Source organism: Tenrec ecaudatus, chromosome 5, assembly GCF_050624435.1.
Source record: "Tenrec ecaudatus isolate mTenEca1 chromosome 5, mTenEca1.hap1, whole genome shotgun sequence".
NCBI classification, from domain to species: Eukaryota; Metazoa; Chordata; class Mammalia; order Afrosoricida; family Tenrecidae; genus Tenrec; species Tenrec ecaudatus.
In genome coordinates this window covers 104132349-104148473 of record NC_134534.1, presented here as the reverse complement: position 1 = coordinate 104148473, position 16125 = coordinate 104132349, and the positions used below count along the sequence as shown (strand labels likewise).

The window sequence follows — 16125 nt, the reverse complement described above, 5'->3', positions numbered from 1 at the left end:
CAGCCTTGAGAAGATGCTGATTCTCCTCCTCCCTCCTTACAATGTTAGAGGAGGTCAAATGTCACCAGTTTTACACATAGCCACACATTCAGCCCAGAGGCTCAGTATCATATCCCCGGTGATCATACTGAACTAATCTTGTCAATTTAAATTTTATTCATTCTGGAATTTTGTTGTCATTTGCTCTAGCTTTTTTTTTTGCAGTTGTGTAAAATTAAAAGCATAGGATTTTTATTAATATTAGGTTTGTTAACATTTGAGTAGCAGAATAAAGACAAATGGAACCATGTTGGAGCTCACCTTTCATAAGAAGCAAAGGTTAAATGGTAGCTTAACCTTTCCTGTACAGTGTGAGTATCCTCTGCTGTGCTTTGACCTGCCTCACACCTATCTCTCATCATCTTTGTTATTGGTCATCTCAGGTGTTACTTTAGTGTAGAACATCTGACAACTTTTCTCTGGGTTAGATTTTGCCCTTTCTTACTTACTCCCCACGGGGCCTCCTCCTGTGTTTCTTTTACCTCTGCTCTTTCCACAGGGTATTAAGCTTTGTTTGTTTACTAGGACTAATTTAAATATTAGCACTGGTATCAGTTGCCATTGAGTCAATTCCAACTCACAGCGAGTCTATATATGTTCGAGTAGAATTGTGCTCAGTTCTGTGACCTTGTGGAAGTAGATTTCCATGCTTTCTTTTGAGGAACTTCTAGAGCAGTGGTTCTCAACTTTCCTACTGCCGTGACTCTTTAATACAGTTCCTCGTGTTGTGGTGACCCCCAACCACAAAATTATTTTCATTGCTACCTCATAACTGAACTTTTGCTACTCTTATGAATCACACCCCAAAGGGGTTGTGACTCACAGGTTGAGAACAGCTGTTCTAGATCGATGGGCTTAACCCAGAAACCTCTCAGTTTGCAGCTGAGCAATGAACTGTTTGTGCCAAGCAGGGCCTCCCTTCACTTCTGAACCAATTCTGATCTTATCATGAGCCAGGTTTCTTGAGATCAGGGGACAGGTGCCAACTTCTTTTTGCAGTTTTTATCAGTTACTGGCTTGAAGTGGCTCTCAATAAGTGTGTGGACTTCCCCCCTTTATTTTCTAATACATTGCTAGTGAAGCTATGGGTAGAAAGAGAGACATAGGTAACTTTTTGCCACATCACCAGTGACAAAGGCTGGAAAAAAACTTCCCAATATGTTAATATCTAATATATTCCTCACCTTTTTTTTTCAAACTTGTGTTACCAAAATTTTCACTGTCAGCTAAACAAGCAGAGTGTGGATTAATGGGTCCAGCTGAGTATAAAACAGCATCTGGCCATTACAAGCATTTCCTTCCAATACTCCGTGTTCACAGACTCTTGACTCCCACAACTTCCCATTTCTGCCAAAGCCTCCTGTGCGTGTCAGAGGCTACGTCACCCTGCCTCATTCATACTCACCAATCAGGACAATACTTGATGCTCTCTCAACCCTTATCACCAGACTCCATCCCCGAGTGTGTATTTAGTCACACCACCCTCCAGTTGGGGCTTCTTTGTTTCTCCATTTTTCCTCCACTCTAGAGAAGCCTGGCAGACTGTGCTGCCCATTAAAGCCTGTTTCTTGATACCCGAGCTTCCTCTGCTCTCTTTTTCTATGATTTGGTGCTGAAACCTGGGAGGGAGCAGCTGGGGACTACAACGCTGTCTTGGGTTGTTTGCCTTCCCAGACTCCCCTCCTGGACATGCTGGAGCAGGTCTCTTATAGGAACGTGATAAAGAATGTGATAAGGATGTAATGAGGGATATGATAATGTGATGAGGATGTGATAAGGAAGTTGGAATTGCTCTAGGTGAAATTGTTCTAGGTTTTCATTAAGAACAGAAGAAAACAGGATGATCCGAAGCTTGTGTAAAGGTCAGCTTAACTGAAAAATGTTCTGCTACTATACCCTGCAGCGTTTTAGACAAACCACATGCTAGTGCAAGCTAAAAGATAATGCAACGTGCTGCATTCTTTCTGTTTGACCCAATAAACTATATGCCTATAAAAGCTTGCCCCCAGTCTCAGTTCGGGTGAACACCAGGCACTCGACAGAGCCTGGTGTGGTCCCTTAGCGCTGAGTCTGGGTTTGGACCCAATCAGCCTCTTAAACTATACTTGGTCTCTGCTAGTTTTGTTTATTCAATGACCTGCCTACAACAGGATCTTCTCTGCTTGTATCCACACACTGGGTGATTCTGGGTGAGTACATATTTGGGGTTTCTCTCTCTTGGTTTCTCCATTTGTTTCTATGGCCTTTAAAGGTCTCCCTTAAAATCTTGGTAGAAACTCTTTGCCATTGAGATTCAGGCCTTGATCAGGGGGGGAACACCTTCCCAGTTTGCTGCCCTCTCTTCTCCCGTTTATGAGATCTGAAGTTTAATGGACTTTTTGAGGATGCCCCTGAGTCTGTTAAAGTTTTAGGGAGCTCAAATTCCACTCCCCCCACTCCCCCCACCATGGAGAATATCAATTCAGATTGTTCCAAAATCTTCCTGTTGGGTGCCTAATAGCTAATCTAAAATTTCTGATATTGCATCCAGTCATTAAGCAAAAACATCTAATTTTTCTTTGTAACGTAACAACAACAAAAAAAATCTGACCTCAATGCAATGACTCAAAATGGCCACAAGATGGCATTCTTGATTGAAAATATCCTCCTGGACTAATAATTTCTGTCAGCGTAATGGCAACTTTTTAGAAGTTCTTTACATGCAGGCAGTCTTTCTTACTCCTTTGCTCTTATCCTCATCTTTATCAAAATTGTACCACTGTCCAATTCCTGCTGGTTCAGGAAAGCTGTCTCTCCCAGACTACAAATTCCCCTTTGATCCTTCCAACTAGGTTGTGGAAAAAGCCCTGTCTGCCTCTCAACCCCTTTCTCTGCTCCAGTTTTCTCTCCTCCTCCCTACAATCCTACTATAGTCCTGTCTTTTACCCCTCCAATGCCTTCCACCTCCTCCAACCACTATCCTCTAATCCACTATCTTCTACTTCATTGTCCCTTCCCCTCTTCTAACCTGCAACTTTCTGATCCTGCCATCTTCTTCATCATTCCCTCCCTCTTCATTTTCATCACCATCTTCCCTCCCATCACTGCTATTTCTGTGGCTAGCTGACCACTCCCCTCTACCTCCATTGTCTGTGCTCTACACCCATTTGAGATCAGCTTTTCCTGACTCAAAGGCCTCTTCTACATACCGGAGGATTCTACCTTCAGATGCTGTCTCATTCTTACCTCCATGAGGTGGCAGGGGCTGAGGGATTAGATAAGGTACATATTTACATACTCCTTTTTCTGTTTCTGACTTACCTACTTTGGAAAAACATCTGGGACCTTTTGCCTTTGACGCAGACATTTATATTAAAGAGTTCAAATATCTCACTCAGTCTTATGACTTACCTGGTAAGACGTTTAGATGATCCTTACCACAACTCTGTCTCCTGAAGACAGGGAAATAGTCTGGGTAGTAGTTGCTACTTATTACACAGTTTCAGATTTAAAGGATGCCTTCTTTACTATCCTTCTTGATGAAAGATCTCAAGACCTTTTCGCTTTCACCTGAACCGATCCTGACACACTATTATTCTCAACAATTGTGTGGAGGCGTCTTACCTCAGAGGTTCATAATTAGTTGTCACTTATTCAGTCAAACCCTAGCAACTGATCTCTTGTCTTTATATATTTCCCCCAGATATCTCCTCCACTATGTGAATGACCTCCTGCTATGTAGCCCCTTCCTTCTGGACTCACATCACATCAATGTTCTTCTAAATTTACTAGCTTATAGAGGGTACCAAGTGTCCCCCACCAATGTCCAGCTTTCTCTCCCCTCTGCCATCTATTTGGGGGTCCAGCTCACAAAACACTCTAGTAGACAGAAAACAGTTTCGGGCTCAACTTCCAACTCCCTCTACAAAAGCTGAAGTATTCAATCCAAAGATGGATGGATCATGATGGGAGGCCGGCACGTCTTTCCAGACATACAGGTAGTATCCATTCTAACTGATGTGCATACCATTCTACATATGGGGTACCACCCTCTTTTGCAATTAATAAAGTTGCATCTTTTCTTATCCTCAACAAATCACACAAGAAAAAAAATGTACTATCTGCTCCATGACATCATCTCAGGGAGGAATTCCTCCCCGCTCATTTCCCACCCACCAGGCCCTCCTGTTCCTGGACAAGACTGGAAAATCGGCTTCACGGACATGCCCCCTCATAAAAGGGTCAGATACCTGCTCACAATAGTTGACACTTTCTCAGGATGGGTAGAGCCATTTCCTTCTATCTTGGAAGGGGCAAAACAGGTTACCCAAGTACTCACAGATGAAATCACATCCCGTTTTGGCTTGCCTGCCTCCCTACAATCAGACAGTGGTCCAGCCTTCATCTCAAATAATTCAGCTTACAGTTTAGGCTCCCAACATACAATGGAATTATACCTTACCACTCTCAATCACCAGGAAAAGTAGAAAAAACTAATCACATCCTTAAATCTCATTTATCCAAACTATCTCGTGAACTTCATCTGCCCTGGATTCAGCCTAACCCCTTGCCCTTATGTGTATAAGAGCCACACCTCACACCTCCCCTTCTGAGCCCCTTTGAGTTAATATATGGCAGACCCTTTTAAGAAACTTCCCTGTTTATCACCTCCATTAGGAGACTGTTTACCCACTCTAAATCTTGTCAGACATAGTCTCAGGAAACAAGCTAACTTACACCTAAGTTCAACCTTATCCTACTGGAAAGGTACAATTTTCAGTTTCCCCAGGACAACAAGTATTACTAAAATCAAGATAGCCCACTCCCCTAGTGCTTAAATGGGAAGGGCCATGCACAATCCTTCTAACTACTCCCACAGAAGTAAAGCTGTTAGGGAAACCCTCTTGGTACACCATTCAATGATCAAACCATTTCCTCCCAAGTCTATATTTTTCTCATCTAATTCATTTAATAAGGAGATTAATCCACTGATTCCTACTCCTTCTAGGGACTAGGACCAACATGCTCAAATTATTTCCTAGACTTTCTCAAATTCCCAAGGAGCCAGATGCCCACACCTCTGCAGCACCAATTTCTGACCTTCCGTGAGTGCACTCTTGAGGATATGACCTGGCTCCATCTTCCTAACAATACCCCTGAAGCCATCTTGCCGTGGATTAAAGACCTCTGGTTACACGGTGCCTTTATGCTATTTTCTTGTGAGGAAATAGAATTTTTCTCATTCCTTCTAGTCTGCTGCTTAGCCCCACCGTCTCTTCTAGCATTAGAGATCCTGCTGTGTTTGTTTATCCGATGAGCTACTGTTCTAGTCTAGTCTCAGGAGAACCCTTTAGCATTATCTGTCTCATTGGGGTACCTCTCACTGGTTTCCTTTTTGGGGGCATTGGTTTAGGAGCTTTGTCTCCAAAGGAGTGGACCCAAGGCCACACTGTCTACTTATAAGTGTATACTGGGTTTTTATTTTCCTCCTGGGTCTTCTCTCATGTTTATATTAGTATGTAGACAACAGACGCCTCTCTGCCCTGTAATTGTTAAGAACCCTTCAGACAATGTCACCCTTTAAACATCATTTCATCTTTCCCAATGATGTGCAAAACTCACGTGGATATAGTGGTGCTGGGAAGAAAGTAGCAAATTTTGGACAGGCAGAATAACCGAGTTTTGGGTGGGCATGAAACCAACCAGATGTCCTGCAACGCTTGGTCAATATATTTGTTGGGTCTCTGAACATATGTACAAATAACCCAGACTGGCATCAAAAGACTCAAGGAGCGAACTAAGACACTGGCTTTATACCAACCAATAGACCTAGCCAGACTCAGGAAAATAGCACAACAAGCTGACTCCCAGACATTCACTTCATCTCTCCTTAAGACCACCCACCAACTTCTTAGCCTAACAATGCTCACCACACAGTATTGGTTATGTCTTCCTTCTAACAAAGAAAATATCTAGCATCTTCAGTTCCATCTTCATGGGTAACATCTGCCTCCTGGTCCCTGCAAGGTTACATCCCATACCAACTCTACCAACTCTTGTAGTCAATCCCTCTTTTGGCCAAATACTGAGGTTCAAAGTACCTCATCTTGAATATTTTTCTTATGTGACATATTTGTCTAGCAGCTGAATGGACAGGATTATGCATCCCAATAGGTCTCATTCCCCACATAGGTTTCCTAGATGAACAGGACATGCAAAACCCCTTACTGAAATACGCATCTGAATCCTCTCAAATATTTGTATATAGACGCAAGAGAGCAGTAGTAGCCCCTTTTCTCCTTGGAACTCGCATAATAGCAGTTCTGGGAACTGGAATGGAAGAAAATGGAACTGCTACTCATTTTTACTACAAACTATCAAGCTACCTTAGCGTTGAATGGAGGAAATAGGTGAGCTTCTCAAACTACAAACTCAGATTCATTTCCTAGCGGGTGTGGCATTACAAAATAGGTGATCCCTGAATTTTCACATTTCAAAAAAGGGGGAAACTTGTATTTTCCCAGGCGAGGAATGTTGTTATGTGGTTAATCAACTGGGCATAGTTACACAAAAGGTAAAACAACGAAAGGAATGTGTCTAACACTGTCTAAAGGAGTTAGGAGATGTGGGACCCACATGGGAAGACATAATTGGCCTTGGAAATCGTGGAGCTGTACATGGCTGGGTTCCAACCCCTAAGGTGCTCACTGAACTACGCCGAGACAGGATAGCTGTACATTTTTTGTTCCTCTGTCCAGCAGGAAGCAGTTACAGAAGATGAGACCTTCCGCCCTATTATCAAAAGGGAGTAATGGGTCCAGAGGAGTGTCAAACAGCACCTGGCCATTACAAGCGTCTCCTTCCATATTCCTGTCACATTCTCTCTCCACACCCACATCTTCCTGCATGTACCAAAGCCTTCCCTGTGTATCAGACGCTGCGTCACCCTGCCTCATTCATACTCGCCAATCAGGACAATATACGATGCTCTCCCAACCCTTGTCACCAGACTCCACCTTCGAGGTTTATCTCCTCCCGCTACCCTCGTATCGGGAGCTTCTCCACTTCTGCATTGTTCCTCCACTCTGGAGACGCGTGCCAGACTGTGCTTCCCCATGGAGTCTGTTTCTTGATACTTGTGCTCCGACTGCTCTTTTTCTATCAAGGATGCTAGGTTTGTGGGGTGGTATACCTTGGTTTTTGCTTCACAACACTGAATGAATTTACATGGCAGAAGTACTTTTGTAAAGCTAAGTGACTTTTATGAGACAAAGGAAAGTTTCAGGTATTACAGTCTCAAAAACTACCCACTACTTCTGGAAAGCTTTTAAGGACGTGTGGGGACCATGCAGGAGCTCGAGACTGAAGATGGCCACTCCAGGAGAGCACAAGAAACCACCTGAATGGGAGCATGGAAACCAAACGTGGAGAACCAAGAGCAGGAAACCTTGAGAGGCCTGAGGGGGAGCTCAGGCCCCAGGGTTCCCGTGGCACATGTGTGCCTCTGCCCTCCCAACCTGCAAGAGCACACCTGTGGCTGGCTTTTATCTCTAATGGCTGGGGAGGCATGGTTGAGGGTATTGGCCGACCTTAATTGGCCAGGTTTAAGCACACCTGTGTAATGTCATGTCCTGGTGTGCCTAGTATCGTGAGGGGCCCAGGTGTACTTCCCACTTGGGCCTAGGTGACTTGGGTCTGAGCATGCACAGTTCTGGATTTTCCCACAGGTGTCTAATTAGTGTGCCTGATTCCTTTCCAACCCCTTTCTTGTGGCATGGACATCTAATTTTCACATAGTGCAGACATTAGGGAAGAGCAGCCCCTTTGTCCCTAATCTAGTGACCTGTCATTGACAACACACAAGGTAAGACTGACAAAGCCAAATGTTCCCATCTTAGCAGCTCTGAAGGCAAACATTGTGGTGAAAGTGCTGCTTTAAAACCAAGTCCAGAGAGTGCTTCTCCCTACATCATTGGATAGGAAGTTGGAAAACGGAGCTCAGTAAAACTCCAAGGAGAGTTATCTGCTCGATTAAACATCCTTAATTCTTTGCAAAGTTTTCTGAAGAGTGAATGGATTCTGCACCTGGATTGAAGTTGCTTCCTCAGACCCAGATTTTGTTTATAGTCTTGATTAGTTTGAAATTATCAGCAAACTTCAGGCCTATGGTTAGACTATCTCAGAGGTGAACTGCTGAGGACACCACAGAGAAAAAAAATCAGCTTCTCCCTAGTGGAGCTTGTCTTAAAACCTCATTTTATCAGTAGGGGAAAGAGCATTGACTTCATTTTAACCAATCTTAGTTAAAACAATGGAGTAAGATAAAATTGCCTCTCAGTAAATTAAGTTTTTGGCATCTGAATTTGTGCAAGGAATAGTAAGAACATTGTCAAACTTAAGCATATATGGACATAAAACTCAAACTACACTCCCTGCCATCGAGTTGATGTCAACTTACAGCATCCCTGTCAGACAAAGTAGAACTGCCCCTGTAAGTTTCCAAGATTGTAACTCTTTACAGGATTAGAAAGCCCAGTTTTTCTCCTGTGGAGCAGATGGTGGTTTTGAACTGCTGACTTTGGAATTAGCAGCCCAGAGCATAACCGCTATGCTCCCTTTAAATTTTTTATTTGCTCATGTTTCTAGCGATTCTGAGTATTTTTTGAGAAGGCCATTGTGCCCCTAGCTGATAGCATTGATTGGAGGTTAGATATTTGATTAGTCTCTTTTTTCTTCTTCCATAAATGCTGTTTTATAATATTCTGTCTATCAAAGCTCTCTATTTCATGGTGCTTCTTTCATGGGTGAAGGTACTTCAGTTGACTTATGATCAAGGGAAATGAAAAACATAAAACCAAAACACAACAATAACAATAATAATGCTTTATCAGATTGTCGTTTTCGAGTAAGTTGTATTTCTTTTTGGCATACAGGGACTCATCCCTTCTGCTTCTGAACTTAAATGTAGTACAAACCAGAGGAAAGCAATTTCAAACTCTCTCTGCTGCAGGCAGGTACCATGAAATATGTGTGTCTGTAGTCTTGGGTTTTAATTTTTCTGAGGGGTCTTGACATCAAAACACTTCCGGTCTTAATTAAGATTCGCATTATGGCCCTGGGGAAGGTTGCAGCCTCCCCATGATGTGTGGCCCCCAGATTTCTGGACCAAGTGGGGTCTGAAGCAGCAGTAGAGGGGTTAGAAACGAACAGTGTGTGCAGTGGGCTCTGGGAAGATTGCCATGGAGAGGAGGGCAGTGGACACGGGGCTAGGGAGCAGGTATTCTTATACTAAAACCTTATGGAGAATAAGTCACAAAGTATTGATATAAAATCGTAAAATATAAATATTAAAATATGAAGCTACTGCTTGTCCACATCTATACATTCAGACCAGCAGTGTTTTCATTTCTAGCCCTTCCCTAAATCAATTCCGCCTTTTTTATTTACACTTGTTAAAACAGCAGTTTGGTCATTCGAGTGGCCCAAATCATGTCCTTTTCAACATTTTTCAATTTGAGGAGCAAAATCAAATGTAAAGGGGCAAGTTTTCCAGTGAAATTATCATAGGACAGTCCTTACTACCTCTGAGCAGGTGTATTGCCATGATGGAAAAAAATTCCTTGGCCTTTTTCTAATGAGGGTTTCAGTTTTCTTAAAACATCATAATGAACCCTATGCTTGTCCTGTGCTCTTTGAGAAAACCTATCAAAAGCCCTTTGGGATTCCCCAGGACAGCCACCATCACCTTCTGAGCTGACCTCTCTACCCTGAATTTCACTGGCCCACCAGATCCCCTCAGAAGACATTATTTTTTTTAATTCAACCTTGCTATTTGGATCATATTGTTAAATTCATGACTCATCCCCATTTATGACTTGTTTCATCAAATCCTCTTCATTAGCTTCAATCTTGCTTAAAAGTCTGATGGAACGATCAGTTATTTGAGCTAGCTGTTGTTTGAGCAACACTTTAATTATATTAATGCATCACACAATTCAATAGTTTAGTCATCTCAAGAAAAGTTGTGCAGTCAATACTGCAGTCAACTTTGGGACATTTTCTTCCTCTTGGACCCATCGCTGTTGACGACCATTTCTCTCTAATCTACTCTTCCCTACCCCAACTCACCCTGACTTCCCTATACAGGAAAACCTAAAAGCAACGAGAAACAACAAAACAAAACGTAAAAGGACTCAGCAACAATGACCAAACGAAACCGAGAAAAACATCAATAGAAAAGAAAGCGGAGGTTTTTATCTGTTTTACTTTGTTGAGTTTTTTAAAAAAATGTTTTTCTGTATGTGAACTCCAGAATAGGTAAATCTATATAGATATAACTGGATTAATGGTTCCTTGGGGAATGGCACGGGGAGAAATGGGGAGCTAATAACAGTTAGTTCAAGGATGAAGAAAATGTTCTAAAACTTATTATAGTGATAAATTTACAACTCTTTTTGATATGACTGTGTGTATACACACACACACACACACACACATATACACATATATCAGAGTTTTGTTATCTAGTCTTTAACTGATGGGCGGCGGGGCTCTTTCCAGCCTGCTGCTGTTATGAACTGTGCTGCAGTGAAAATGGGAAAGCATTTGTTCGTTTTCTGTTTCTTTCTTTTTTAAAAATCATTTTATTGGAGGCTTTTACCACTTTTATAGCAATCCATACCTCAATTGTATTAAGCACATTTGTACATATGTTGCCATGATCATTTTCAAAATATTTTCTTTCTACTTGAACCCTTGGTATCAACTCCTATTTTTTTTCTTCCTTCCCCACCCTTCCACCCTCATGAACCCTTAAGGTAGCCATCCACATAAAATTATGAATTATTATGATTTTCATATATTACACTGTCCACTGCCTCCCTTCACCCACATTTCTGGGGTGGGGACATTGTACGTCAATCATTGCAATTGGTTACTCCATTCTCCCCTGACCTTCCCCTACCCTCTGGTATCGCTACTCCCATTACCTTTCCTGCGGGATTTTCTGTTCTGGATTCTGTGTGTCTAGAGCTCTTATCTGTACATGCTCCTGTCTAGCTGGATTTGTAAGGTAGAACTGGGGTCATGATGGTGGTGGGGGCAGGGGAGAAGCATTAAAGAACTAGGGGAATGTTGTGTTCTTCGTTGGTGCTATACTGCACCTTTGCTGACTCAACCCTTCCTTGTGACCCTTCCCTGTGTCTACCGATGGGCTTCTGGTCTCCAGGCTGACTCCTCTCATTTGAATCTATATGATTGTTTGTTTTGGGTCTTCTGCTGCCTGTGGATACCTCGTGATCACACAGGCTGGTGTGCTTCTTCCAAGTGGACTTTGTTGCTTCTCAGCTTGATGGCTGCTTGTTTAACTTCAAGCCTTTAAGATCCCAGATGCTATTGTCGTGTAATAGCTGGGCACGTTTCCTCACCACATTCGGTTATGCAACCATTTTGTCTTCAGCGATTGTGTCAGGAAGGGGAACATCACAGAATGCCTGGTTATTAGAACAAAGAGTTCTGTGTTGAGGGAGTACTTGAGTAGAGGCCCAATGTCCGTCTGCTACCATAATATTTTAGATAGAAATATATGTACATAGATCTATATTGTTTCTTACTTGTTTGGGGTATAAACCCAGTAGAGGTGTTGCTAAATTTCTATACCTAGTTTTTTTTTCAGGAACCACCACATTGCTTTCCACAATGGTTGTACATGTTTACAATTCTACCAGCAGTGTATGAACTTTCCAATCTCTTCACACCCTGTCCAAAGTTTGTTGCTTCCTGTTTTTTAATTTGGTGATTGTTGGTATAAGATGATATCTCATTGTTGTTTTGATTTGCATCTCTAGACTGGCTAGTGATAGTGAGCATTTCCTCTATTTTTGTTGGTCATTTGAGTGTCTTCTCTGGTGAATTCGCTCTTCATGTCTTTTGCTCACCTTTTAACTTGATTGTTTTCATTGAGGTGTTGCATAATTCTATAGATTTTAGTAATTAGTCCCTTTACCCTTGTCATTGTTAAAAAAATTTTTCCATTTCATGAGTGTTCATTTTACTGTTTTGATGTGCATAAGTGTCTTATTTTTAATAAGTCTTGTTCATCTATTTTCCCCCCACAGATTATGTTTGTTATATTTGGCGGTATATATATGCCCAGCAATAGGACCCTTAAGTTTGTCCAAATTTTCTTGTTGATGATCCTTATAACTTTGGGGTTTACATTTAGGTCTCTAATCCATTGGGAGTTCATCTTTGTGTATGGGGCAAAGTATGGTTCCTGCTTCATTCCTTTGCAAATGTCAATCCAGTTTTCCAACACCATTTGTTGAAGAGGGTGTCTTTTCCCCATTTTTTTTATCCTTTGTCAAAATCAGTTGTCTCTTGTTATTATGTACCATCTGATAGGTTCTGGTTCATAGAGACCGTACATACAGCATACCAAAACACCGTGGGTCCTTTGTCATCTTCAAAAAATGGTTCTTATGGTTGAGCCTTTTGTAAGTGGATGCTTTTATTTATGCGTTTTCTATGGTTTTCCATTGGTCTCTATATATGTCATTGTGCCAGTTCCAGGATTTTTAAACTGCTGGGGCTGTGTAATAGGTTTTGAGGTTGAATAGTGCAAGGCCTTCTACTTTGTTGTTCTTTTTGAGTTCTTTGCTTATCTAGGGCTCTTCCCAGGTCTCTTTGAATTATGAAGTTGTTAATTTTTCCTATGCAGTAAAGAATTAAGTTGGGATTTGGATGGGAATTGCTTTGTATTTATATATTGTTTTAGATAGTATCGACATTTTCTGTGAACATGGGATATTCTTCCATTTTTTGTAGGTGTCTTTTGTTTTTGTCTAACAGTGTGGTGTCATTTTCTTTCTACAGGTCTTTTGTTTTTCTAGTTAGATTTATTCTTTGATATTTCATATCTGGTGTGGCTATTGTAAAAGGTATTGTTTTCTTGCTGTCTTTTCAGAGCTGTCTTCATTGGTGTTTACAAATCCACTTGATTTCTGCGTGCTAATCTTGTATCCTGCTACTTTACCAAATCACTCAATTGTTTTCAGAGTCTTTTTGTGGAGTCCTTGGAGTTCTCTCTCTATAAAATTATATCATCTGAAAATAGCCAGAGCTTATCTTCTTCTTTGCTCAATTTTATTTCCTTGGTTTCTTTCTGTTGTCTAATCATTGTGGCTAAGACTTGCAGCTTGATGAATAAGAGTGGTGATGGGGGCATCCTTGCCCAGTTCCTGTTCTCACGAAATGTTTTCATTTTTTCTCCATGAAGTGTGCTATTGGCCATTGGACTTTTGTAAGTTGGCAGTACTTTCTTTTAGTTTCCTTAGACAAATGTGTTACTTTGAGAACGTCTCTACAGCCATCTCCTGATAGCCTAATATGTTTAAATGAGTTTTGCTTGAACTAAATTACCCATATATGAACAGGAACCCGAGAAGCAATGTTTTTTTACTTCCCCTTGTATATCTTGTTGACTCATTAGCAATGAACTCAGAGCCAACAACACAAAAAGTCAGGCATGAATAAAACTTATCTAGAACACACGAGTTAGCCGTAAGAAGAGCATAGCCTTTTTGTGCTAAGGAATAGTAGGCATCACATTGGCATTATGCTTGGGCACCATTGTAAATAATGAAATTGCCAATAGAAAGCACAAACATGTCCAAAATGCATCACTGAATAGAGTGGGACAAGAAGATGTGTTGACAGCACAAGAACTGAAAAATGAAGGCAGAGTGAGCTCTTGTCCCATCTCGGCTGTGAGCGGGCTCTGCTCTGCACACCTGAGAATGCCTGCAGATGTGGTTTGAGTGTTGATTTGGAGATTGCAAGTACATTTTAGCCGGTGGGGAATTTGTGAATAAGAGATCCATCAGTAATAAGAATAGACTGTGCTTCAGTGACAATGATTCATTTATAATAATTATTTTAGAATTTCTCTATTTCCAATGTAACACTGACTAGTCTCATTTGCATACATGGTTTTCTAGATTACCTCCAATGTGCCATAGAGGAAAACAATAATAATAAAGACTACATAACTTTAAAAAAAGAATTTTTCTTCACATCTATGACAACTTGTTGCCTTTGACAGCATTTTAAAGGTACCTCGTTATATAAATTGAGTAGGAATTTATCCCCCCCCCCCAGAAAATCTGGGCCAGGGGAGTCTAATTCTAAAGTTGTCTATTGTTGTGACAGGCATTTAACTACAAAGTGTTCTACATCAGTGGTGCTAGTAGAGGACCAGAAAGTCCCAGGTTAAATTATAGAACAGGGTTTGCATCCTGAAAGTTAGTAAATTAGGAGAGAGACATAATGACACATCATGTTAAATGAGAAGTGGGTCACTAGTCCAACACTGTGGTGGAATGGACATCCTGGATAGCCCTACTTGGGCCTTCGCTTTCCAATTCAGCCCATTCCCATTAAGTCAATTCTGACTCATCTTGATTCTATAGGATAGAGTAGAATTGTTCCTTTAGGGCAGGGGTCCTCAAACTTTTAAAACAGAGGCCCAGTTCACTGTCCCTCAGACCCGTTGGAGGGCCGGACTATAGTTTAAAAAAAACGATGAACAAATTCCTATGCACACTGCACATATCTTACTTTGAAGTATAAAAACAAACAAAAGGAAAACAGGGCAAAAACACCCGGCGGGCTGGGTAAATGTCCTTGGTGGGCCACATGTGTCCCGTGGGCCGCAGTTTGAGGACCCCTGGCAAGTTACTCTTTGGTTTGTTAACTGCAAGGTCAGCAGTTTGAAACCACCAGCTATTCTATGGGAGGAAAAACAGGGCTTTCTGCTTCCATAGAGTGATAGTCTCTGGAGTTGAGGCCAGTGGCTGGCCGATGAACTCACAAGTGTAGGTAGTGTGCTACATGATGGGCAAGGTTTTCACTAACACCACAAAGGTCTCTGACCCAATGAGTGGAGTTTGATAGTAATCCTTGCTACAAGTATAAACAAACAAATAAATAGATAGATAAATAAATAAATAGAAGAATTGCAGTCTCTGAAAATCTCAGGGGCAATTCTACCTTATCCTTTGTGGTTGCAATGAGTTGTCATTAACTGGATGGCAGTTCGCATCAGCATTGACCTTTGAGAACCATTTGTTCCCTGTGGGACTCTTACTGTTCTTGATTGATGAATTTGGGACTTGTAGTGTTCCTTTTAAATGCACAAAGATACTTTGCTCCATCCTGGGATCCAGTTCTTTCTTTCCATTTAGCTATCTTTCTTCAGCCACTACTTAAGTGGGTTAGTGCTTTTATTGCCTTCTTCCACTCTAGTTAATTGTGCTTGCTGAACTCATAATCCTTATGAAGCACATTGCCATGTAGTTTTGGAACCCATCTTTCTTCAGGGCAGAAAAAGCCAACCTCTGAGCCCTGGTATAGTATTACCGCTTTCTTTCCTGATGTGCTTGAAATCTGAGCCTGTGACTGAAAACTCATGGACAGTAATGTATTTTTATACTGTGGTGATCTGAATTCATAAAACAGTACTTATCAAACTAAAGAATAATCTCCTAGCAGTTTATAAATGATGGAAAGCTGGCAAGTGCAGGGATCCTAAACTGACACCATTTTCACTATCTCTGCTGTTTGCTCTGCCTTTCCTTGGCTGGTTTCCCTGGCCACTTCCTGTCCTCCCTCCCAACTCTTGCTTGTGAAAGATCCCCCTGGACAAGACAGGAAATGGGACTGAACACTGGAGTGGGACCCCTCGCTGCCTGTGTCGCTTTCTCCCAGATCTCTCTGCTCACAGGACTTCCCTTTATTTCTGGAAGGCATTTTATTTTCTGTTGGAAATACATTCTGAGGGGACTAGCGGCTCTGTTGTTTGTAGTCAGTGTATAATATAGAGAAAGTGAAATAATGGTTTGTTTTGATTCCTGAGGGTCTAGGTAAATGTATTACAAGAAAAATCATCCAGCAGTGGAAAATGGTGATTTTCACCCCATTTGTTTTGCGGTAGTGTTATAAGGAGCTCTGGTGGTGCTGTGGGTCATGTGTTGGACTGCTCACGACAAAATAAGCCATTTGAAAACCACCACTGCCCTCAGAAGAACGATGAGACTGTCTACTCCCAGG

The 16125-nt window shown here is 41.6% G+C and overlaps 1 protein-coding gene and 1 non-coding gene across 4 annotated transcripts in view; both read left to right on the top strand.

The window, feature by feature from the left end:
- FANCC (FA complementation group C) overlaps positions 1-16125 on the top strand; it is a 375212-nt gene that overhangs the window by 113165 nt on the left and 245922 nt on the right. The gene's annotated exons all lie outside the window — the stretch shown is intronic.
- On the top strand, positions 14834-14987 carry LOC142449573 (small nucleolar RNA SNORA62/SNORA6 family). The gene has a single exon (XR_012784711.1). It is a non-coding gene; the product is annotated as a small nucleolar RNA SNORA62/SNORA6 family (small nucleolar RNA).